General features: G+C 42.0%; 1 long non-coding RNA gene across 1 annotated transcript; it reads left to right on the plus strand.

Annotated features, from left to right (window-relative positions):
* Positions 1 to 12805: 12805 nt before the first annotated feature.
* On the plus strand, positions 12806 to 20938 carry LOC114670002 (uncharacterized). Its single transcript, XR_003719399.1, has 4 exons — positions 12806 to 12834; positions 14138 to 14144; positions 19046 to 19094; positions 20489 to 20938. It is a non-coding gene; the product is annotated as an uncharacterized LOC114670002 (long non-coding RNA).
* Positions 20939 to 25139: the final 4201 nt, after the last annotated feature.

Here is a 25139-nt window from a genome sequence, read left to right on the forward strand (position 1 = left end):
AGAAGAGTTTAGATCAGTAATTGACTAAAACATTCGTGATTATTCACCAAATCCCCAAATATTCCCTGAGCACCTTCTGAGTACTAAGTCACTGGGCTAGCCACCATGGTAGGATTAAAATGACGAGTAAGGAGTTTCTAATTTAATTCCATGCTTTCCAAAGAGTCTTCCGAGGAGCACTAAAATCTTAGGAATATGAATATAAGACAAAAACAATTTCCTTGGTAATTAAGAATCAGAAAATAATTAAGCCAAGTTTTAATTGGCACAGGACTTTTCAGATCTTTTACTATGCTCATGTGCAATGTGAACCTTCTAGAGAGGCGTATGCTATGCAGTCTTTCCTAAAGCATACCCCAAATAATTCTAAAGTTATTCAAACACAATTAACTTTTTTGTTTTGGGCAGCTGCAGAAACTCATGTCTATGTAACACACATTAGGAAAACAATAGCCTTAAATGCCAAGACAAACATAAATACATATGTGAAAAGTCAAATAGCAAGACAAAACTATCATAAAGCAAACTGGGGTTAACTGCCCAAGTACTTGACCTGGATGTAATAAACAGCTTGAGTTTAAAAGATAGTGGTGGTAGATAGAGTTATAGAAGCTGGGTGGAACAGAAGGAGCTGGGTCTAAGCCTGATAAAAAAGGAAAGTATCCGTCAAGGAGGAGAAGCCACTGAAAAGTGACGGAGCTATTTGGAGGATGAAGGAGACCAGCCAGCCAGAGCAGAGGGTTCATCATATAGGAAAGACACGGAGTTAACTATAGATAGGACCAGATTGAAACAGGCCATGACTGTCGGGTTAGGAAATCTGAACCTTACCTTGCAGGCAAGAGGGAGCCTTTAAAAGCCTCTAAGCAAGACAATGAAATGTTCATAGTGGTCTTCTAGGAAAATCACTCTGGTGCTCATTTGAAGAAAGGCATGGGAGTATGAGGGTGAGTGGAGTGGGAAGAGAAGATGGGAGCCCAGTGCTGACTGTGAGATGAAGGTCTAGAATAGTGTTAGTGCACAGACTAAGAAGGGCATTTTAATGAAGAATTGACAGAAAGTGAAGACTGGATGTCAGAACTGTATAAATGGGTCATGGAGTTTGGCTTCTGGATGATAAAGTACCATTTTTATGGGTAGGACAGTTTTTGATATGCCAAATTGCATCTTACTCCTTCCCCATCTCCAACCCCCCACTAATTCCACAAAAGCAGGCAGGCCTTTCCTATTTCTTTGTTTGAAGAGCTGTCAGCTCTACCTGTCTTTTTTAAAACCTGAAGCTCACCAAGGGATGGTGGTGGATATCCCAGAATGATGAGCAATAATAACTGAGAAAGGAGTTTTTTCAATGTTAGGGGAAGAGAAGGCAGCAGAGGTGAATTTGAAGAGACTAGGAAGAGAGTCCCATGAGAAGCATGCACCCATCTCAGCTCCCAGCTGCCCTCCAGGAAGATGGCTAAATTCAGAGAGGAGGGCTGCAAGGTGCACCTGGAGAAACCTGAAGATAGGTTCTCCCAGGAGGAGGAGTTGAAGATTCCCATGTCTCACATTTTAAAGTGTGTAGGGATGAGGAGCAATGGGAATGCTAACTGCTATGTGAATATAATCCACTTTGGAGAGCCATTTAGCTCTAGCTACTAAAACTGAAGATTCCCAGAAAACGTCTAGGTATATACTCACATACATATATACTAGTATATACCTAGTATAAACATCTAGGTATATACTCACAAAAGGTACAAGGATGTAGAAGGGCAACGTTGTTTGTAAGACTAGAAAATTGGAAACAGCTTAAAAATCCAAGAGTAGGATGTTTAAATACATTGTGTATATTCACAAAATGAACTGCTAAATGAATCAACTAGAGCCACATGGATACATTTCAAAAAACAGTGTTGAGTATCAATAAGAAGTTTTGGGAGGAAGTTACCATTTATGTTAAGATTCCCAATATACAAACCATATACAAGTATACTATGTATTATCTATGGGCATACAAACAAAGCATCTCAAACCCTCATGAGGTCCACAATCATTAAAGTCAGGATAATGCTTGCATTTGGAGTAAGGGAAGTAGAAAGGAAATTGGATTAGGAAGGATCATAGAAGCTTCAGGTATATCTAATGATTTAAATCTAAAGGAACCATAGAAAAATGTTAAGATCTGTCAAAACTTAGTAGTGGGTACACGAATGTTTATTATAGTATCCTTTGTTTATCTGAATTTTTGAAATATTTTACAAAAGTATTTTTAAATTATTTTAACAGCTCTTTTTAGGCATAAGTGAAAAAACCATCACTTATAATGTGAACATATAAAACATAGTGAACATATCTATCACCCCAAAAATTTTCTTCATGACCCTTTTGAGGAGATCTGGCATTTGGTATTTTCTCATGCCTGTAATCCCAGAACTTTGGGAGGCCAAGGAGGGCAGATCACTTGAGGTCAGGAGTTCGCGACCAGACTAGCCAACATGGTGAAACCCCATCTCTACTAAAAATATAACAATTAGCCGGGCATGGTGGCATGCACCTGTAGTCCTAGCTACTCGGGAAGCTGAGACAGGAGAATTGCTTGAGCCCAGGAGGTGGAAGTTGCAGTGAGCCAAGATTGTACCATTGCACTCCAGCCTGGGTGACAGAGTGAGACTCCATCTCAAAAAAAAAAAAAAAAAAAAAAAGGGTTGGGCTTTGCCCCTATGATATATGATTTGAACTTCCTGCCAGCTTGGGAGAAAGGGATTGCAGAGTCAGATTTATATTAATTTAAAGAAAAATAAGTAATGTGATGTTTTTTGACCTTTTGAGTTTATGATTGAAAATTCATACTTGCTACAAGCAGCTAGGGACATTTGGGCAGAAGAAAAAGTTTAAAGGTAACAGTGGAAACATGGAGTGGGCAATTAAACATGAGGGCTAGAGCTTCAAGGAGAGGTCAGCACTGGAGGTTGAGGCTTTGGTGGACATTTGCCTGGTGCAAATAGTTAAGACCATGTGAATAGATGAGATCTCCAAAAGAATAAGGGTAGACAAAGAACAGCCCTGGATGTAGGTCCCTTCCTTGGCCTGTGCAATTGAGATGGGTGCAGAAAAAGGAGATAGTAAAGAAGATCTAACCGTGGTGAGGCAGGTGGTGAATTAGTATACACTAATGGTCAGGAAGCCAAGGGAAGAAAGAGTAAGGCAAATAGCATCACATACCTTAGAGAAGAAAAGCAAATTGAGGCTGAGGAGCCATTAGATCCAGTGACTGAGAGATTGCTGATGTCCTAAAATGTGTAATTTCAGTAAAATTGTGAAAACAGAATTCCACTTTAGACATTTAAAGGGAGAGTGGAGACGAAGACACCTCTGAATAAATACAGATCATTCCAAGAGTTTTGCTGTCTAAAGTTGAGAAATGCAGGAATGGTGTGAGGAGGACCGTGAGGAAAAAGTGGAAGGATTTACTGACAGAAAATCCTAGGATGTATGTTTAATAATGACCATCTTCTCCATCCTGAAGTATTACTATTGTAAAATATTTGCCATAATTCCAAAGCTTTATTTTTAGAAAGCTAATTCACTCAATTCACCTACCTAGAATAAAAAGAAATAACATTTGCATTTAAAATGTGTCATAAGCAATGGATGTTGCTTTCAAGCCCTTAATACAAGTGGAAAAATTATGAAAACCTTGGTACTCAGAGTGTGGTCCATGGACCAGCAGCATAAGCATCACCCGGGAGCTTGCTAGAATGAGAAAAGCAGAGTCTCAGATCCCATCCCACATCCAGTAAACCAGAATGTGCCTTCCCAGGTGATTTGTCTGCATGTTCAAGTTTGAGAAGGAGAGTTGTCGAAAACGTTCAGGAATTATGACATGACTGATACTTTGAGAAGTTCTCTAGGGATCAGACAGCAGAGGAGCAAAACTAGTCTGTCTGGAAGAAATCATCAGTTGATTAGTGAAACATCAATCAGGGATTAATCAAGAAGGATTTGAAAGCGAACAGGAATCTGGCAGCTAGGGAAACTGAGTAAGAGGCTGAATCTAAGAACCAAGCAAAATCTTACAAAAGCAAGATAGACCAGACTTCAACTTTCAGGAGCATAGTCTTTAGTGGAAACTCTTTATCCCACTTGGTGGTTGCAGGAAAGAGTCACTTCCAGCAAGGTAAGGGGTGGTAGGAATGTGGTTGGCAGGAGGTCCCTTTGGGGACTTTGCAGACAAGAACCTCCCTCTGTGACAGATGGGCATTGCCGTTATCTCAGGCTAGGCTGGCCTCCATGCTAGCAGGCCCAGGCTACCTGTGCTTACTCCTCTTCCTTCTTCTCTCAGCCTCTGCATCACTATGCCGTATGGTCAGGCCTCCAAAATCTGCCTTAGCTGTATTCCTCCATCCTCTTTGCTTTTAAAGGTTGAATTTCATCAGGATTTCTCTGAAACTCTCGTTTAAAAGGCTGAATCTTGCCCTCCCACCTCCAAGTCCTCAAGGGACCTGATAGTGAAGGTCCAGGATGGGATCTAGAATATACATTTGTAATAAGCACCATATGTGATTTTGCTGCAGATGTTTCCAGACTAGATTTGCAGAAGCAGCCTTCCTTCTGCCCCAGTCCTTTGTTGCTCAGGGTCTCACAAATTGAGAGGTGAGGATGTGGAGGCTCTCAGATACATGCTGGATCCTTTGTAATATCTACTTCCTCTCTAACTTCTCCTTTGCAACGTTAGTTTTCCAGACTGTGTTCTTCTTCCCCACTCCTTCATCACTCTTTCCCTCTGCGCTCACTACCTTCCAGTGACCTTCAGACAGGTACAGGCTACCCATCCACAAATATTCAGCCCTCACCAACTCTCACCCACTCTAAATTCCTCTAACATGGTCTTTTTCTTGCTATCTCCAATTCCACTTTTGGAATTCTCCTCTGGATTCCAGCCAGCTTGTACTCTTCTCTTCTACAGTTTCTCCAGGTCTCCAATTACTTCTTTGAGGGCATAATAAAACGCCTCTTTATACTTCGCCTCCTTGACCACACAGCTGCATCTGCCACTGCCAATCACCCTCTTTTCTGAACACCCTAGCACCGCTGGGATGGGCATGTTCAAGGCTGCATCACACTTTGCCTTTCGACAGAATCAATGAGCCTGGCTCCTCTACTGTAGATAGATCTCAGGATTTAGCAGGTGTGCCTTCTCACTGTCTCAGGTGCTTCCTTTAACCCTCTGGAAATTGTAATACTTCTGGGGAAGCCTAAAAGCTAAATGATCTTCACAACTGATTGTATTAGGATTGTTTGAAGATCTGATCTTCTAGTCAGGACTGGCTACATGATGTGCAAGGGCCAGTGCAAAAAGAAAATGTGGACCCTTTGTTTAAAAGGTCTTAAGAAATTTCCAGATGATGGTAGCAAAATTTAAACCAGGGGCAGGGCTTTTTATTTTTAAGTGCAGAGGCTGTGTAACTGCATAGATCACATGTTCAGGAAGCCGGCTCTGTTGGTGATTGACCCAGTCTGTTAGCTTGGTGACTCTCAGGACCAGATAAGTTAGTGAGAACATGGTTAAAATTCAGATACACTCATAGCTCACATTCCCAATATACCAGCTAGTTTTCCCAGCGCAACACCCTCCATGGTCACAGTCTTCACTTCTCACCTCTGTGGGCCTTGTAACATGGGCCTCATCGTCACCAGAAGGACAGGGGAGCATGAGAATGACACAGCACAGCTACTCACCAAAAGGATGGGAAAGAAACAGCCCAACAGGGCACGTCAGAAGCATCGTCATCATTGTTGTTTTAATAATTGGAGTACAGAATAGTATAAAACTTAATCCTAAATGCTGTGCTCTAGCTCTTCCCCATTTCCAATCCCTAAACCCCACAAGACCAGACTGGAGACAGAAACTGGAATCCAAGCAGCAACAAGCCTCCCTGCTTTCTTTGGGGCAGAGCCAAAAAGAGATAAAGAACGTGTTGTATTAGGCAGCAGTAAACAGGCAAGGGACAAGCAGGCCTTTAATAAAACAGACCTTTATTGGGGCTAAAATGGCCCAGGACTGACCCCACCCTAAATCCTGGCAGTGTCCAACGACAGGAATTCAGAGGAACAAAAACGCTGGCATTGCCTGCTGCATCCCATGCATACATAACAGAAAGCACTGCAGAGCCTCGCAAGCAAGGAATACATAAATGCCATTATCCAGTCTTTCAGCCAAAACTTATTTTTTAGTCTGGACGACTATGCTATTCTGCTTTCTCTGCCTCCAATTTCTGTCCTGTGACTCACAGGGAGGGCTTTGGGGAAATGAAATATCCCAAGACCTAAAATAGGTCCTTCTCTCTCCCTCTAATATCAGGATGAGTTTCCTAAGGCATTTGTTTCTTCTTTAATTAACCAGGCATGAATGATAATATTGCCTGGGTTGAAGAACTCATCTCTGTCACTGGTAAATATAAATAATGAGCCCTGTTCATAGAAAAGCGTGCCAGAATTTCATTGATTAACATCCCGTGCCACAGCCTCTCCTTGAAATTAAAAACACTTTCAATGATACTGAAGAGAAAAGACATCGCACAAAAGAAATATTTCTAAGACAAGGTTGTCATTAAAGCATGCCAGAAATAGAACTGTTTTTATTTAACCATCCTCACTCCTCCCCGCCCCCTCCCTTTCTGGCTGTGAGGCTGCATGCAGTTAAATCACAAGGATTACAGAAAGTAATTTCATCCATTTGAATTTTAGAAGCTTCAGAAGCAGATCTGTGGATAATGCTTAGTTGATGTGTCTCTTTGCCCCCATGACAAGTGATAATTAAGGAAGTGATATGAGCAGATTTAAATTCCAGCTGTTTAGTAATTCACAGAATTTTTTGATTTCTTAACTGCACATCAGATTCTGCCCCACTGCCATTCTCTTAGTCCTGACCCTCATTGTTCTCTCCACACAGCCTCCTAATTGGTCTCCTTGCCTCTAGCTGTAAGCCACTGTTTCGTGGGGACATCACTGCTGGGCAGAATATGAAAACTGGTCATTGGAGGGCCAGAATCACTGCAGACTTGTTTGTAAGTACAGTGGGTTGTTTGGTTTGGTTTGGCTTTTTAGATTTGCAAAGCCTTTAAATGAGTTTAGTGTGCTTGCTACACAGCCTCCTCAGTGTTCCACCTGCAATCTCTTATACGAGATCCTCCACCACGTGACCCCCATCACTTATGCATCTTGATGTGTCACAGTTCCTTTGCTTCTGTGGCCTCTGGTCCCTTCTGCCAGCCTTGGCCATCTATGCATTGGGCAGGAAGTGCTCTTCAGCCCACCACAAGTCCCTGGCCTTTCCCAGCTCTGCTTGAAATCTAATGACAAAAACCACATGATTATCTCGATAGATGCAGAAAAGGCCTTCGATAAAATTCAACACCCCTTCATGCTAAAAACTCTCAATAAACTAGGTATTGATGGAACGTATCTCAAAATAATAAGAGCTTTTTATGACAAACCCACAGCCAACATCATACTGAATGGGCAAAAGTTGGAAGCATTCCCTTTGAAAGCCAGCACAAGCCAAGGATGCCTTCTCTCACCATTCCTATTCAACATAGTACTGGAAGTTCTGGCCAGGGCAATCAGACAAGAGAATGAAATAAAGCGCATTCAAATAGGAAGAGAGGAAGTCAAATTGTCTCTGTTTGCAGATGACATGATTGTATATTTAGAAAACCCCATCATCTCAGCCCCAAATCTCTTTAAGCTGATAAGCAACTTCAGCAAAGTCTCGGGATACAAAATCAATATGCAAAAATCACACGCATTCCTATACACCAATAATAGAAAAACAGAGAACCAAATCATGAGTGAACTTCCATTCACAATTGCTACAAACAGAATAAAATACCTAGCAATGCAACTTACAAGGGATGTCAAGGACCTCTTCAAGGAGAACTACAAACCACTGCTCAAGGAAATAAGAGAGGAAACAAACAAATGGAAGAACATTCCATGCTCATGGATAGAAAGAATCAATATCGTGAAAATGGCCATACTGCCCAAAGTAATTTACAGATTCAAAACTATCCCCATCAAGCTACCATTGACTTTCTTCACAGAATTAGAAAAAACTACTTTAAATTTCATATGGAACCAAAAAAGAGCCCATATAACCAAGACAATACTAAGCAAAAAGAACAAAACTGGACACATCATGCTACCTGACTTCAAACTCTACTACAAGGCTACAGTAATCAAAACAGCATGGTAGTGGTACCAAAACAGATATACAGACCAATGGAACAGAACAGAAGCTCAGAAAAAGCACCACACATCCACATCCATCTGATCTTTGACAAACCTGACAAAAACAAGCAATGGAGAAAGGATTCCCTATTTAATAAATGATGTTGGGAAAACTGGCTAGCCATATGCAGAAAACTGAAACTAGACCCCTTTCTTACACCTTATACAAAAATTAACCTAAGATGGATCAAAGACTTAAATGTAAGACCTAAAACCGAAAAAACTATTGAAGAAAACCTAGGCAATACCATTCAGGACATAGGCATGGTCAAAGATTTCATGACTAAAACACCAAAAGCAATGGCAACAAAAACCAAAATTGATAAATGGGATCTAATTAAACTAAAGAGCTTCTGCACAGCAGAAGAAACTATCATCAGAGTGAACAGGCAATCTACAGAATGGGGGAAAAGTTTTGCAATCCATCCATCTGACAAAGGGCTAATATCCAGAGTACAAATAACTTAAACAAATTTACAAGAAAAAAACAAACAAACACATCAAAAAGTGGGTGAAGGATATGAACAGACACTCTCAAAAGAAGACATTTATGCAGTCCACAAACAGGAAGAAAAGCTCTTCATCACCGGTCATCAGAGAAATGCAAATCGAAACCACAACGAGATATCATCTCATGCCAGTTAGAATGGCGATTATTAAAAAGTCAGGAAACAAGAGATGCTGGAGAGTATGTGGAGAAATAGGAACGCTTTTACACTGTTGGTAGGAGTGTAAATTAGTTCAACCATTGTGGAAGACAGGGTGGCAATTCCTCAAGGATCTAGATCCAGAAATACCATTTGACCCAGCAATCCCATTACTGGGTATATACCCAAAGAATTATAAATCGTTCTGCTATAAAGACACGTGCACATGTATGTTTATTGAAGCACTATTCACAGTAACAAAGACTTGGAACCAACCCAAATGCCCATCAGTGATAGACTTGATAAAGAAAACATGGCACATATATACCATGGAATGCTATGGAGCCATGAAAAAGGATGATTTCATGTCCTTTGCAGGGACAGGGATGAAGCTGGAAACCATAATTCTCAGCAAACTAACACAGAAACAGAAAACCAAACACCACATGTTCTCACTCATAAGTGGGAGTTGAACAATGAGACCACTTGGACACAGGGAGGAGAACCTCACACACCAGCACCTGACAGGGGTGGGGGGTTAGCAGAGAGATAGCATTAGGAGAAATATGTAATGTAGACAACAGGTTGATGGGTGCAGCAAGCCACCATGGCACATGTATATCTATGTAACAAACCTCCACGTTCTTCTGCACATGTATCCCAGAACTTAAAGTATAATAAAAAAAAAAGAAAAGAAAAGAAAAGAAAAAGAAAATCCAACTCATCTTTCGAGGTCAAGTTGAAATGTTACCTTCTGTATGAAGTGTCTGTTATGTTTTGTAGTCAATCTAGTGTAGCAGAGAAAGCAAGGACTCTGACATCAGGCAGACCTGAGTTTGAATCCTACCTTTTTCCTTTATAGGTCCGAGAGCTTAGCTATTTTCTTAATATCTTTGAAGTTCCACCTATTGATTTGTAAAATGAGAGTGATTTATACTGCAGGTACCTATTATTATCATTATGTGCTTTGCTCCTTCTTTTTTTTTTCTTTTTTTTTTCTGTTGCCCAGCCTGGAGTGCAGTGAACAATCTCGGCTCACTGCAACCTACGACTCCCGGGTTCAAGCGATTCTCCTGCCTCAGCCTCCCGAGTAGCTGGGACCACAGGTGACCACCACCACACCTGGCGAGTAGAGATGCAGTTTCATCGTGTTTCTCAGGCCAGTCTCAAACCCCCGGCCTCAAGCAATCCACCCCCCTTGGCTTCCAAAAGTGCTGGAATTGCAGGCGTGCTTTGCTTCTTTCACAGAATATTGTATAGCACTTTCTACATTTGTCTTTTAATATGATATTTGTGCATCTCTCTTCCTCCTCCACTGAATCACAGCACTGGGCTGTCATCTGTTATATCATTGTATTTCCACAGTGCCCTGCATGGACCTCATACCTTGGCACTCAGTGGACATTTATTAAGTGTGTGTTTTTGTTCAAATTGTCTGCTTTGCTTTAATGAAACTGACAGTCATTTGCTTTGTCAATTCATATCTGTACTTCTTTACATTCCTCATTTTTAGATTTTTATTCACATGATTTAGATTTTGACTCCCCAAATTATGATACAGTGGTAATAACTTATTACTTGTGTGTGTGTATGTGTGTATATATATATATATTTAAATTTTATTGTAGTTATATAGGGTTTCCTATTAGCCAGGAAGAAGTGTAAGTGCTTCACATATATTTCATATGTAATTCTTACAACCAACCTAGGAGGTAGATACCACCCTAATCCCCACTTTACAGATGAAGGAACTGAGGCTTGGAGGGATGAAGGTTAAGTGATTTGAGTGAAGTCTTGCAGCTGGCACCTGGTGAGCCTGGAGCCAAACCCAGAAAGTCTGGCTCTGGAGAAGAAGATTCTTACCACTAGCGAGTAATGACTTTGACATACTATCACCAGATAAACCAGAAAGCAAAAAGTAAATGGAAATGATCTAATCGGTTACTGATTCACACACACAAAATAACCTAGTTCAACTGTTGTTCTGGTTAGTTAGACGTCCAGGTGCCCCTATGTGAGTTTGTGTGAGAATAAAAATGACTGACAGAGTTTTTGCCCACCCAGCTGCTCCTGTGGCCTCTGGCAGGTAGTGCTGGGTCTCCTGAAGGCCCCTTCTCACCTCTCCTGTAGATCTAGACGTAACTTGCGAAGAAAAGCAGTTGTAGGACACAAAGGTGTGCAGCAGCAGGGAGACACTCTGGCTAGAGATCCAGATCCCTACAGAAGCAAAAGTCTCCAGAAGCGGAGAAAGAGGATGTCTGCCACAAACTCCTAGCTCGGGGGATGTCAACCAAGATGGCTTGGTCCTGAAAATGCCTCAAAACTCAGAGCTGAAATTTTTTGGAGGATTCATGGAGTTGGTAGAAGCAGCCTCAGGCTTGAAGAGCACACGGCCATTCTATGGCTGTGAAAACCACCCATGCTCACTCCTCTGCCCCAGGAGCTCCAGACATACCCACTGACAGTATGCTGCCACTTCTGTTCCAGACTCAAAGACCATAGGATGCCATTTCCATATTGTAATCTATGTTAGTGCTTCTCAACCAAATGTGCAGACAAATAACCTGGGAGTCTTGTTAAAAATGGAGATTCTGACCCAGTAGGTTTGGGGTTGCCTGAGATTCTACATTTTAAAAAAATAGAGATAGGGTCTTGCGATGTTTCCCAGGCTTGTCTTAAACTCTTGGGCTCCAGGATCTTGCTACCTCAGCCTTTCAAAGTGTTGAGATTACAGGCATGAGCCACTGAGCCTGGCCAGATTCTGCATTTGTAAGAAGCTCCTGGGTGATATTGATGCTGCTGGTCCAGGGATTACATTCTGAGTTGCAAGAGCCCACGGATACGAGCCTGTAATGTGTTAAGGTGCATTGCAAATCTTTAAAAAGTGTCTGTAATACACAGCATTTCCAGGATTTATTTGCCCAAGGGACCTATTTTAGTAGAACATCTATTCAAACCTCTATTAGTTAATTAAGATTAAGGTTTAATTTTGAATAACATAAAATCCAGAATAGCTGACATTTTTCCTTTACACATAAAAGAAATCTAGTCTAGGGTTGGCCATGGCCCCAGACAGCCTCAGGAACCCCGTCTCCTTCTGTTGCATTGTTCTGCCTTCCACAGCTTGTAGCTTCCACATCCATGTCCAAGATGGCTGTCCAGTTTCAGCCATTACAAACATGGCAAGAACAAGGAAGGACAGCAGAAGGACATATGCACTCTCCTTTCCAATGACACTTGCAAGGAGTTGCACACACTACCTATGTTTTCGTATCATTGTCCAGAAACTCATCACATGGCACAGGAGCAAGGAAGACTGGCCAATGTGGTCTGCATTCTGAGTACCCATATTCACATCCAAAAATCGAGGGCACTAGTACCGAGAAAGGAAGGGGAGTGCATATTCCCCTTACACAGTGTCTTAAAGAACTAGTAAAAGTAGGGAAAGAAGTGATGCTCTGGTCTGACCCCTTCATTTTGCACAACTGGTTGGCAAATGTCCACATAAGCATCTGAGTCTCTTGGCTGCTCTTCCACATCTTGCTCAATTACTCCATGGTTCCTCTTCAGATGACATCCTTCCTATCCCTGGTGGCCAAAAGGAGACCCTAGGAAGTCCCTGTCTTGGCTGCTTGAGAGCTGTAGCCCTGTTGGGAGCACCTGATTGATAAGACTACTCTGCCTGGCTCCCATTGGGCTCAGAGCATGCATTAGTGTCACAAAAGACAGGCAAGAGCACTGGAGAATAAAACCATGGTCCATTATTTTGTACACATCTGTACAGGCATCAAAAAGTTATTATATGTATGCAGTTTTATAGTGAACCCAGTCTTTGTGATAGCATTTCTGTGAGTTTCTCAATTCTGCATCTTTGCTTCACTGTCTTCGAATATCAGTGACCTGCTATGGGAGGAAGGTAGGCTCATTCTCCAACACTGAACCATCATGCAAAGTCTGTTATGATTTACTGCTGAGATTGCTTACTACATAAGAAAAGAATAAAATGGGATCTGGGAAAAGGCAGATTTAACATTTATTGACTACCCCCTATGTGCCAGGCATGAAGCTTGGTGTTCATATACTTATCTTTTCATGCTAATTACAATTTATGACACAGTCTGGTAATGACCAACCTGAGAGTTCAACCAGGTATCTATGCCTCTAAAATCCATCTCTTTTTATCAAAACAGAAAATAGGAGCAGCCTTCTGTGCAGCTAACTCTCTTTGTCTCCCTGATCTAGCCTTCCCCCTACCACATTCTTTCACACATTGACTTTGTGTTCATCTTTTCCCAGTAATTAGTAAATTATAACCCCCACATCTCAAATTCTTGACATTCATTTGCTGTTTCCCAGTAATTCATTCCATTTGGTATTTGCCTTGAAAAAGGATCCAAAGTGCTGGCTAATGCAGCACGCACTCCCTTGCCTGGATGCAGCCCTCCACCTCATTTATCACATTGAGCCACTGGTCCTGAAGTCTGACAGGCAATTCAGGCTTTCTGAATGCAATTCAGGCATTGATTTTAATCTATAAAGCTTTCACGTCTGGGTCCTGGCTGCCATGGAAATGAAATAGCTTCTTGGATACTTTTCCACATGCTACTAACTATTCTGATATGCAGGGTTTTGAGAGACATTTCTGTACTTCTGATGTACAAATGTCCAATATGAATAGCCTCGTAACCTTAACCATCATTGTGAAACGGAAGGGAAATCCTAAACAAGGACAAATACGTGGCGCACACTTACACTCACAGTCCTAGGCAATGAATTTATTGATAACAATATCTGGCTAAAAACAAATTTTAAAATACAGACCACAAGGTGGCAAATACATTTGGTTTTCAAACAGGAAATCTCAAAGCCCAGGAGGACACTGGGTACCAGGAAACCAGTGGAGAAGCACGATGTTTAGACTTCGGTGTGTAATCTGATTTTCTCTCACCCACACAGGGGAAGTTGGTGGCAAGGAAATGATTCTAAAATGTATGCTTTGTCAAGGTGGGGACAGGAAGAGCAAACACTTGGTGCTTACACTAAAAGTATGGTGGCAGGAAATGAGCTGTCATTTCAAGCCATGGGAAGACATGGGGAAACTTAAATGCACATGACCAAGTGAAAGAAACCAATCCAATAAGGGTCCATATTGCATGATTCCAACTGTAGAATCTTCTGGAAAAGGCAAAACTGTGGAGACAATGAAAACATCAATGGAGGCCAGAGGTTAGGAGAAGAGAGGGTTGAATAGGCAAACCAGAGAGGATTTTGAGAGCAGTGGAAGAAGCTATTCTGTGTGATATTACAATGGAGGATACATGTTATCACGTATTTGTCCAAACCGTGGAATGGACGACACTAAGAGTGAACCCAAGTGTAAACTGTGGACTTTGGACGATAACGACGTGTCGACGTCACAGATGCACCACTCTGGTGGGGAGTGCTGGTCATGGGGGAGGTTGTGCCTGTGTTGGGGCAGGGAGTATACAGGAAAGAAGTCTCTGTACCTTCCTCTCAATTTTACTGTGAACCTAAAACTGCACTAAAAAAAAAAAAAAAAAAAAAAGAGAGAGAGAGAGAGAAAAGTCTTAAAAAAAAAAAAAAAACTCGAAAAAACAAAAGTGCAGTGGCAGGGCAGTGTGCCCAGGGAATATGACACCACTTTTGTTCCAGTCGGCCCTAGAGGCTGGGAAATGGGGGAGGATGACGGGAACTGTAAAGGGGATTTAAACGCTTCCACCACAGTTCTGCTTTCATTCTCTTCCCCAGAAGGTTCTGGCTGGCTGCCCTTACTGCTCACGTGGCTTTCATTCCAAAACGCAATTCCTCACTTCAGCTTTTTAAATTCTGATGACACTGGCATTAGCAAAGAATGTGACAAAGCAGTTGATATGTTGACATATATCCCTAAAAGGATAGAGCTTTAATTAAAAAAAATTAAGAATGTGTCCAAAAGACAGAAACTTAAGTAAAAGCAGAAACAGAAAAAGATGACTCTGAGGCATTTTCAAGTAGCAGATGATGGTTGAATCCACTCGTGGAGCTTTATTTTGCCGTGGAAGAAGGCTGTTAGACCATGACTTATCATATGGAGAGAGCTGGGTGAAACATAGATTTAACTGAGTCCCTGAAACAGAACTTCATATAAAATGTTCAGTGGCACATGTAGGTTAGGGGGCGGATGCCAGTCCCTGCTCTCACGAGCAGTCAAGCATACATGCAACTACAGTTTTTCGGGAGTTTCCCCTGTCCTTTTCCAATTATCCAGCTCTGTTTAGAAAGTGAAAATTCTTCCAACACTAAGAAATACAAGTTTAATATCGTAAGTATACTTTTTAGGGTCTGGTTTCAGCAAAACCCAGCCAGGCCGGGAGATGAAGCTGCCATCAGCTGGCGTCAGGTCAATGCACACAGACATTTTTTTCCAAACTACAAACTGTGGTTGTTTGTGTGATATCAAAACAATTGTACGATTAAGTCAGTTCCTTCAAGAATCCCTCATGGCAGTTGTTTGGGATGTAAACAGAGACTGACCACATTTTTCCTTTTCAAATGTGAATTGGGTAGCCTTAGATGTGTTATCTAGGAGTGAACAGTAGGCAGGAAAGGTAAGCTACCTTTACATTTTGGCAATTCCAAGCAAAAACCAACATCTGTGGCTCTTACGGGGCTTTGGTGCCTGTTGTCCCTGCCACAGGCCCTCCTTAAGCTCAAGTCCTCCCCATTGTCAGGTCAGCACAGTGGGCACTTGCCCATGCTCACCAGCACTTTATAAGTTCAAGTTTGTAGCAAGCCCCCTTCAACCCCACCATCGTGGATTGCTCACAAGCATCCTGGAATATACCCAGCAGTGATGAGACATTGTCCCGGCCCTTCAGGGGCTCCCGGCAATACTGTTCTCTCAAGCCAACTGCCTTATTATCAGGAATGGCAAAACAGGGTATATAATATTGGGACTCCTACCTGTTTCCTCCCAGGAAAAACCTCTGTGCTCCAATTCCCATCCAGATTCTTGGATGTAACAGACACCAACTGAAGCTCACAGTGATTTTTCCTTCCCTGAGAACAGCAAGGACTCAGGGAGGTGGAACTCCAGGGCTGTGCCTGTTTTACAGGACCCTGTTCCATGCATATCTGACAGATCCAAAGGAGAATGAACCCAGGGTGGATTGATCAAGACTTCACCTCTCTATCCACAATCGATCACCCCGGGAGTAGGTAACAATATTAGCTATTTGCCTACAACTAGCAATTGCCCTTTAAAATGGTCAGAAACTTAAACTGGGACACCTGACCTGGGGAGGCCAGACTCATTAGATTATTTCCACAGAGTTGGGACTAAAAGAAGAGGAGCATCTCCCCTCTGGGGGTAGAAGCCACAGGACATAAGACTTTAACTCTGTGAACAATCCTGTTCCCCGATGGGCTGAATGCTGTTCCCGCTTCAAGGCAGTGATGCCTCTGCTCTTCAGAGAGAAGTAGAGATGAGAGACAGAGACAGAGAGCCCTGGGGACATTTGATCACTGGGTCAGAGCTGCCCCTTCCACGCTTTATTGGCAGTTATATGAGGCACCCCCTTATTCCTCCAACAAATTCTCTTTTTGCCTGAGCTAATTAGCATTGGGTTTCTATAACTTGCAGGCAAAGCGACACATTGGCAAATTTTCTTGCCCTGACAGCTGGCCTGTCCCATAATTAGATGACCCTTCCTATGTTTTTTGGCTCAAATCATCCTTGTGTCCCTCTTTCCTAAAGGCTCTCTCTGAGTCACAGCCTGGTGCATGAACCACCCAGGTGTTCAAGATTTCTGGAGGACTCCACTCCCTTGTGACACTCAGCTCACCATGGAATTCTTCTCGTCTACTATGGCCCACATTCTTACCTTCTCTCTGTGATTAGAATTCTGGACCTTGGTTCAATACCTTTCCATCCTATTACATCCTTTCTCTGTGGTTGCTTGCAATTTCTGGCAGATGATGGTGCAAAATTGGCAGATGTTCCCCGTCTTCAATCCAGGATTGTGAACTTCCCTGTCCCCAGGAATTTTAAGTAGTAGCCTTTCTTCCTCCTTTCCCTTTCCTCTTTTAGCATTAGACCCGAAGCCATGGACAATTAAAAATTATCACCCCTTTCTAGAAATCTGAGAGACTCCTGCTTTAAGACCTTGTTTTGAAACATTTGACATTGATTTCGATAGACATTAAGAGATCTTATTTCTAAAATCTATATATAGAGGCCCTTGACATTCTCAGATTTAATTCTCATCATCTCCCCATGTAGCAAATATATTTTAGGCTGCAGAGCATTTGAATTTCTTTCTGGGTGGGCTCAGTGGTTCATGCCTGTAATCCCAATACATGGAGATGCTAAGGTGGGAGGATTGCCTGAAGCCAGGAGTTCGAGACCAGCCTGGGCAGCATAGCAAGATCCTGTATCTACAAAAATAAAAAATAAAAATAAATAGCCAGGTGTGGTAATGTGTACCTGTAGTCCCAGTGACTTGGGAGGCTGAGGCAGGAGGATTGCTTAAGCCCAGGAGTTCCAAGTTGTGGTGGGCTATGATCGTGCCACCGCATTCCAGACTGACTGACACAGTGAGACCCTGTCTTTAAAAAAAATAAAAATAATAAAAATAAAAAATGAAAAAAAGAATGTATTTGCTGTGGCTGTAGACAAAATCCACTTTCTCCTGTAGAAGCCAAAAAGTGCTGATATTCACTTTTCCAGCCTTGCTTGCTACTAGAGCCTACACACCCAGAGTAGGCTTGGCCCATCAGATGCACACATCTGGGGCTTAGAATCAGAAGCTAATTAGGCAAAGAAGGAGGAATCATGGATTCTCCATCTGTTAGAGGCAGCAAAAGTGGCAACAACATCCAGTCTGTGGGGCAGTCATGGCCACGGTGCCCACCATGGTGGACCAGTGGGGTCCAATGCCCACCGCCAGAGGCAGCAGTGTCTGAACAGGACAACTGTGACATTGATCTTGGCTGTGGTCTGGCTGCCCAGGCCCACTTTTTGCCTGCCACTGTCTAAATCTGGTTCCCCAGCCTCCCCGCAAGGATTCTGTATGTCTCCAGTGTCCTTTCAACATATCACCTTCTTATTTATGTTGCTCACAGCAAGAAACCTTGAATGGTCCAGCCTCGTAGGGTTCACTATAGGCAGTCATTTATTTTTTCCTTGTGGTGCAAAATTTGAAATAGGTAGTCTGGAAGGCTGATATGTAAGAGCTGGTCACTTCACTAGTGAGTGAGCCTAGCAGATCCCCAGTTCTGTGACTCAGTACAACTTTAGTTTTTCCCTGTGAGATGATAAAAGACATATATGTTCCTTTTGGGGTGGGTACGAAGCATAACTGTTCAATTGAAGCTGTGGGAGAAGTGCAGAGAAAGGGAGACATAGTTCTTACCTAGAAAGTAACTTTATAAATGACTTAAGTCCTGTGCATAAAATCTTGTCAAAGGTGTGACAGGATCCTTTCCAGTTGGTTTTTTTCATTTTATGGGGAAAACTATATTCTGTAGTGATCATGTGACTATTTGGTTTATCAACTAAACCAGGGTAACACTGACAGTGAAAGGGGATGCTATATTAATAGCATTCATTATTTCTTATTCCATTAGAAACACTAAGATAACAGACATAATGGTCATCCTAAGTGGTAGAGTGGAGACTGGAGAATCTAAATAGTCTTGGAGTCTCTCAGGCACTGAGCTATCTATGGTGGTGTCTGCCTCACAGCACTCTCTCCATGTTCCTCAATCACATTCTTTCTCTTCGGGACCAGTGCTGGAGACTGACAGGTGTCAGCCTGCCCGCCCCTTGCCCACACTTCCCTATTCATGCAACTGGCAATCCATTCTAGATTTGCACACATTTCTACAGATGCAATTTCCATAGCAACAGCAGGACTCTATAAAAAAGGCACCTGAGTGATGCTCAAAGATAAATCACCCTCTTTCAGAGTCCTCCACTCTAGGGAATACAGGCTACCGCAACTTAGAATTTCTTCGTTCGTTTTCACATATAGAAATATGTACATTTCTAATCCCAGTTTACTGTCTTTCAGTTTAATTAATTATAAACATTTTAACCTCTTTTTTAGGCCAGAAGATAAAGAGAGATGCTTGCTGCACAACAGTGGTTCAGAAGTGTTTTAATGAACTAAGAAGGTAGGAGGAAAAGAAGTCTCATGTTAGGAGTGCCTACTATGCACCAGGCACTTTTACCTAAATTATCTCCTTTTCATAGAAACCCAGGCAGAACAAGGACACCTCTGCAGCGCAGGCTGAGCTCATGCTAAAATGGCAAATTTTATATACAACATCCCACTCCCATATCTCATCACCAAGGAAGCCAGAGAAAAAGAGGGTCTGCATCGGGGAAGGGGTAGGAGTGGGAGGGGTGGGTGGCAGGACTGCCAGTTGGGGAGCTGGAAACACAGGGCTCAGGCTGGAGGTTCTGTTTCCAAATCATTCGTCTCATCAGAGCAGTGGGGAAGGAGGTGGGAATTAATGATATTGATTTATTTTCTTATCTGAGGAGAAAGATGCCCTGAAAGCAAAGGGTATTAAGTAATTGGGCCTTGCTTCCTTGAACCTACCTGTCAGCCCCAATGAAGTCTCTCCTCCTTTTTTAATTTAAATAAATCTCTACACAATGCTACGATTAAAAAAAAAATTAGTAATTGTTTAGCTCCCTACACGAATCTTTCAATTTTCACGATTTCAGGGTCTTCTTTGTTTGGTTGGTCTTTGTGCTTTGGAGCAGATTTGAAAAAGGCTTGTCTTACCTGTACTTGAAAATTCAATTCATTCATTTGTCATTCATTTATTCACACTAGAAGTATTCCCTCATCTCCTTTTTGGCCTAGTCATGGGGCTTTGGGCTGAGAAATGCACACAGTCATGGGCCTTACTCTCCTAAACTTGTCATCTAATTCAAAGAAAGAAATTAATTAGTTCACTATACAATTATGTGACTACAAACTACATAAGGGCAATGAAAGAAAAAGTACATGACAATATTAGAAGTGCAAGGGGTGGCTCTTGTTCCCACATTGTCCCACCATTAAGATCCATCCATTTGAAAAATGCATATCTTAGGGCATAAATCACCCAACTCATAGCATAAATAAGGTCAATCAGATTGTTTTCCTCCAAGTGGGTTCATGAGATCAGTGTGCTGAGGAAGTGGGAGGATTTATGGAATCAATGAAAAGTAAAGGAATAATCTAGGAACGTAGGACATCGATCCGTGGGCAGACCTGGTTAGGAGTTCCAAACATCCTCACTGTAGCAAGAAAGCACCAGGTGCCAGAGAGAGAGGGAGAGGGACACAGAATGAGAGGCTGAGAACACAAGGAAATAGATCTGTCCTAAGGAGGACCTTACCCAACGCTGCACACACCTAGACAAAGGGCGAATATAAGGTATAGGGAATGACCGTTAATTCATTGGTCATCAGTACCCAAGCTACTCAAAGCTAATTTTCAATAACTTCATGATTAATAACAGACACAAATGTTTGGCATTTTGTCTGAAATCAAGTGGCATCTTTTTATTAGAGATTTTCCAGATGGCTGTGTTTGATGCTGCCAACTATCCCAGATGGAGAGGGTTTCCTCACCTGCACCCAATCTGTACCTCTCTCCAGTTGTTTCCTGTCAAGCTTGGACTCCTGAATGAGATAACACTGGAAATGGTTGAGTTAAATGAACACTTGTTATTTCCAGTTATGACTTAATCCCTGATAATGATTTCTATCTGGTTTTATCCTTAATCCCTTTCTGCTCATTTACCTTAGTGAATCAGATCAAATGATTTATACACTCGATGTTTCTCTCCCATTTTCCTTTATTTTAGCCAGAAGCCTAAGCCACAGCTAGGTATGAGAGGCCAGTCCCCAGGGTTGCTTTCCCCTGGGCTTCTACTTGGCTCTGCATATTCCTCTGGATAAAAACAACACCCAAAATGATGGCTCAGCCAATGCTGTTTTATCAGCCTAGAGGCAGAAGTGAAAAGAGAGTCCCCTGGAGCTATTTGTCATCCATTTGCCCTTTCCATCAGAGTCTCTATTGCCAGGTCTCGAAGAAGGGTATGTGGACCCTCCACTAAGCCCATGTGAAACTCCTCCCTGAGTTGAGGGAAGGGAATGTGCAAATGCTTTCCCAATTTGGGGTCAGTTGGGACAGTTTCTGCAAGGGCAATTATCTTCTCCTCCATAAAGAACTAATGTGGGTTTCCTCTAGAATTTTCCCTTCTCATAACTCAAGCAAGAATCTGAACTTTCTCTTGGAGTCTGAATCTCAATGGGATTTGGTTTTCCGCAGATTGGAACCTTTGTATGTAATTCAACTTCATTTTGATTTAAGAAATGTCAATGAGCTTCATCTATGTGCCTAGGTTTGAGTGATCCTGGGACTGTTGGACTATGTCTACATTTCATCTACAATGTATCTTGGCCATAGCCTCTGCAAACCAAAAGTTTATCAGTTGTTCACGTTTAAGGCAACTTCTCTGCTTTCAGAAAATTTACAGTCTGGCAGAAGAGATAACAGCAAGCACACACAAAACAATATATAAAGTAGTATGGTACAACGGGAAGTGTTTTAGGCTGGAATTTAAACGCTCACATCAGAGTAGTAGTTCTGCCATCAACATTTCTTTACTTCTCCAAACCCCAAAGTTCTCATCTGTAAGGTGAAGTTGAACTGGATAATATCAGAGGGCTCTCTATGGAGTCTACCTATGATCATATTCAAAATATCTTATCTTGTCTCCATCTTCATCACTGCTCCCATCCAAACTACCACTCTCTTGTTTCTCTACATCTGTAAAATTTCCTAGCCTGCTTCCAGTCTTGCTATCCTAGAATTCATTATTGCAGTCAGAGTAATCTTTTGAAAATACAAATCATATCTTTCTACATGCCCCCCCACCCCCGCCTAAAATCCTCCCACAGCTTCCAACTGCCCTTAGAATAGACCATAAGCTGCACAGATGACCTTCCATGCCCTCCGTAACCTGACCTTTCCTCCTGTGCTCTCTGACCTAACAGATTGAGTGTGTGCAGGAGTGTGTTCTCGTCCTCACTCACTATGCTCTTACCACTTCTTTGCCCAAACCATATCCCAACTAATTCTACCTGCTCTTCCATCTAGAAAATTTCCTTTTCAATGGAATCATATTTTCTGGTCTTTTTGCTCCAGGCACACCTAATTCTCTCTCTATCCCTCGAAGTACAACCGGGGGACCAATGAGATAAGCAGGAGAAATCAAGATTGGATTCTAGTCCAATCGAGAAATTAAGTCAAGAATGACATTAAGGTTTCTAATTTGGGAGACTAATGAAGGCTAGAACATAAAAGAGAAAGAGCCGGTTTAGAACCTGTGAAAGAAATTTGCAGTGGATAGTTTATTAAATCTTCGCCCTTCTTTAGGTTCCTGTCCCTTGCCTAGGATGTGTAGCCTTCTTTTTTCAGGAAGAAGATGGTAGGCATAGTTAAAGCTAAGCTGGTAGCTATGCTCTGTGTCTGGCCTATTTAGCCAATGCTCTTTTCTATTAGTCAGTGCCCAGTTGATCCAGGTGTTAACAGTTTTCAATATCACAGTTACTAGTGCTCTTTCAAGTGCCATGCTTCCCCCTCTGAACTTTCCCTTGCTGTATGCTAGAAGGTCATCCCCAAGAAGGGCTTCTCAACATTTTCCTCCCTGGGACCTTTAAAGGCAGAAACTCCTGGATTTGAGGATTTAGAGCTATCCAAGAAACAGGCCGAATTTAATTGAAAGCTCTTCTCTTATATCCTTACAATTCATGAAAATTTATATTCTGCTTCACAAGAAATCTATACTTATTTCAATATAGAAATAATGTTTAAAAGTACTATCAAGCATCACAGTTTAGAGAATGAGCTTCAAAGTCAGAAAGGTCAGAGTTTGGTTTGCGGCTTTGTCAATTACTTGTTGTTGGACCTGGAGCAAGTTCTTTGACCTCTCTGGGCCTCTGTGTCCCTCATGTGGTTGTTGACCACGTGGTCAATGTTCCATAGATTTAGCACCCTGAGGGCCAGAGTCTGTCTTCTCTTCATTTGTGTCTCCCACACAGAGACCAGAGGAGTGTCCTGTCCACAGAAGGCCCTTGGTGTGTGTTCATTCCTCTACATCAGACATAAGTGCACCTATGGTTATCCCGTTTTTACCACTAGATGGAGAGCACGTATCCTAGAAGTTTTAATCCATTAGTAAGTGAGAGAGCAAACATTTGTCTGTCTTGTCTTCACCAAATCAACTTATTGAATGATGACAGCATCATTAAAACTAGCTCTCAATAAATGCAATTATAAGGTAACTTTATAACTTTCAGAACTATTTCTTCTTCTTCTTCTTCTTCTTTTTTTTTTTTTTTTTTTTTTTTTTTTTTGAGAGTGTCTCACTCTGTCACTCAGGCTGGAGTGCAGTGGTGCTATCATTGCTCACTGCAGCCTTGACCTCGCGGGCTCAAATGATCCTCCCACATTATCCTCCAGAGTAGCTGAGACTACAGTTGCATGCCACCACTCTCAGCTAAATTTTTTTTTGTATTTTTTGTAGAGACAGGCTTTTGCCATGTTGCCCAGGCTGGTCTCAAATTCCTGGGCTCAAGTAATCCACCTGCCTCAGCCTCCCAAAGTGTTGGGATTACAGGCATGAGCCACTGCACCCAGCCTCAGAATTATTTATGCTTAAAGTAATGAAAAGGTGAAAGCAAAGGAGAAACATTAACTTCAGGACAGTGGCTACCTCTGGGAATGGAATAATTGGAATTGGATAGAAGGAGGAAACTCCAAATGTATCTGGCAGCTTATTTCTTACTTAAGAATAGGCTGTGGCTCACGCCTGGAATCCCAGCATGAGGCAGGTGAATCACTTGAGGCCACATGAGGCGGGTGAATCACATGAGGCGGGTGAATCACAGGAGTTTGAGACCAGCCTGGCCAACGTGGTGAAAGCCCGTCTCTACTAAAAATACAAAAATTAGCCAGGTGGGGTGGCACATGCTTATAATCCCAGCTACTTGGGAGGCTGAGGCAGGAGGATCATTTGAATCCAGGAGGCAGAGGTTACAGTGAGCTGAGATAACATCACTGCACTTTAGCCTGGGCAACAGAGTGAGACCCTGTCTCAAAAATAAATAAATAAATAAAATCTACAAAATGTCCCAAAATGTTAAGTTTGGGTGAATTCTGGGTGGTAGGGGAGAAAACTTAGATGTCTCATTACTTTCTGTATTTCTCTGTTTGAATTTTTTTGTAATTGCAAATGTTTTTTAAGTGGGGGGAAAACTCAAAGGTAAAATTTATGCTGTGTCTAGCTCTATTTATACTGCCTAACGAGCTCTTTAATGTTCTCCTCAGAGATATGCAATTTGCAAAAGAAAACAACAACAGAGCAAAAACCATACGGATGTCTCTCTGCTTGGGCTCTCATGTTGCCACCTTTCTACTGAACTTACATTTTGCCCTCAAGTTAAGTCTTTTCAATGGTCATAGCTTAACTCAATTGCTAATTAGCTCTTGTCTCCAAATTGTATTGTTTTCAACTAATCTGAAAGATGAAGAAAAGTTGTTTCCATACATCTCTTCAGGTTGGTATTCCATGTAACAAACTACCCCAAAACGTAATGGCATAAAACAACCATTTTATTAGGTTCATGGATTGTGTGGGGCAAGAATTTGGACAGAATACAGCGGGGATACTTTGTCTCTGCTCCATGATATATGGGGTCACAACTTGGGGGTAACTTGACAGTGGGGAGTAACTTACTTGATGACTGGGACAAAACTCATTGGAAGGTGTATTCACTCCTGTGCCTGGTTGTTGATGCTGGCTCTTGACTGACACTTCAGCTGGGGCTGTCTACAGAGTCGTCTACTCATTACAATCAAATCACTGTCGTTGGCTCAGATTCCCAGGGAGAGGGTACAGACTCCCACCTCTCAATGCGAAGGGTGTCAAAGAATTTTCATGCTTATTTTAAAACCCCCACAGTATCCTTTTAACTCTGTTGTTACAACGAAGTGGGTTGATAAGTCTGGACCCCACTTTCTCTTTATTTACTCAAGTAATCCATAGAGGGAACATTTAAGTGTATCCACTAAATTGTCTAGGAACATGTTTGATCAAGTTATAGCAGCTCAGATTATAAACTAATAAGAATATTTATTTTATCAGTCCTAT

The sequence above is a fragment of the Macaca mulatta genome, chromosome 9, assembly GCF_049350105.2.
Source record: "Macaca mulatta isolate MMU2019108-1 chromosome 9, T2T-MMU8v2.0, whole genome shotgun sequence".
In the NCBI taxonomy this organism is placed as follows: Eukaryota; Metazoa; Chordata; class Mammalia; order Primates; family Cercopithecidae; genus Macaca; species Macaca mulatta.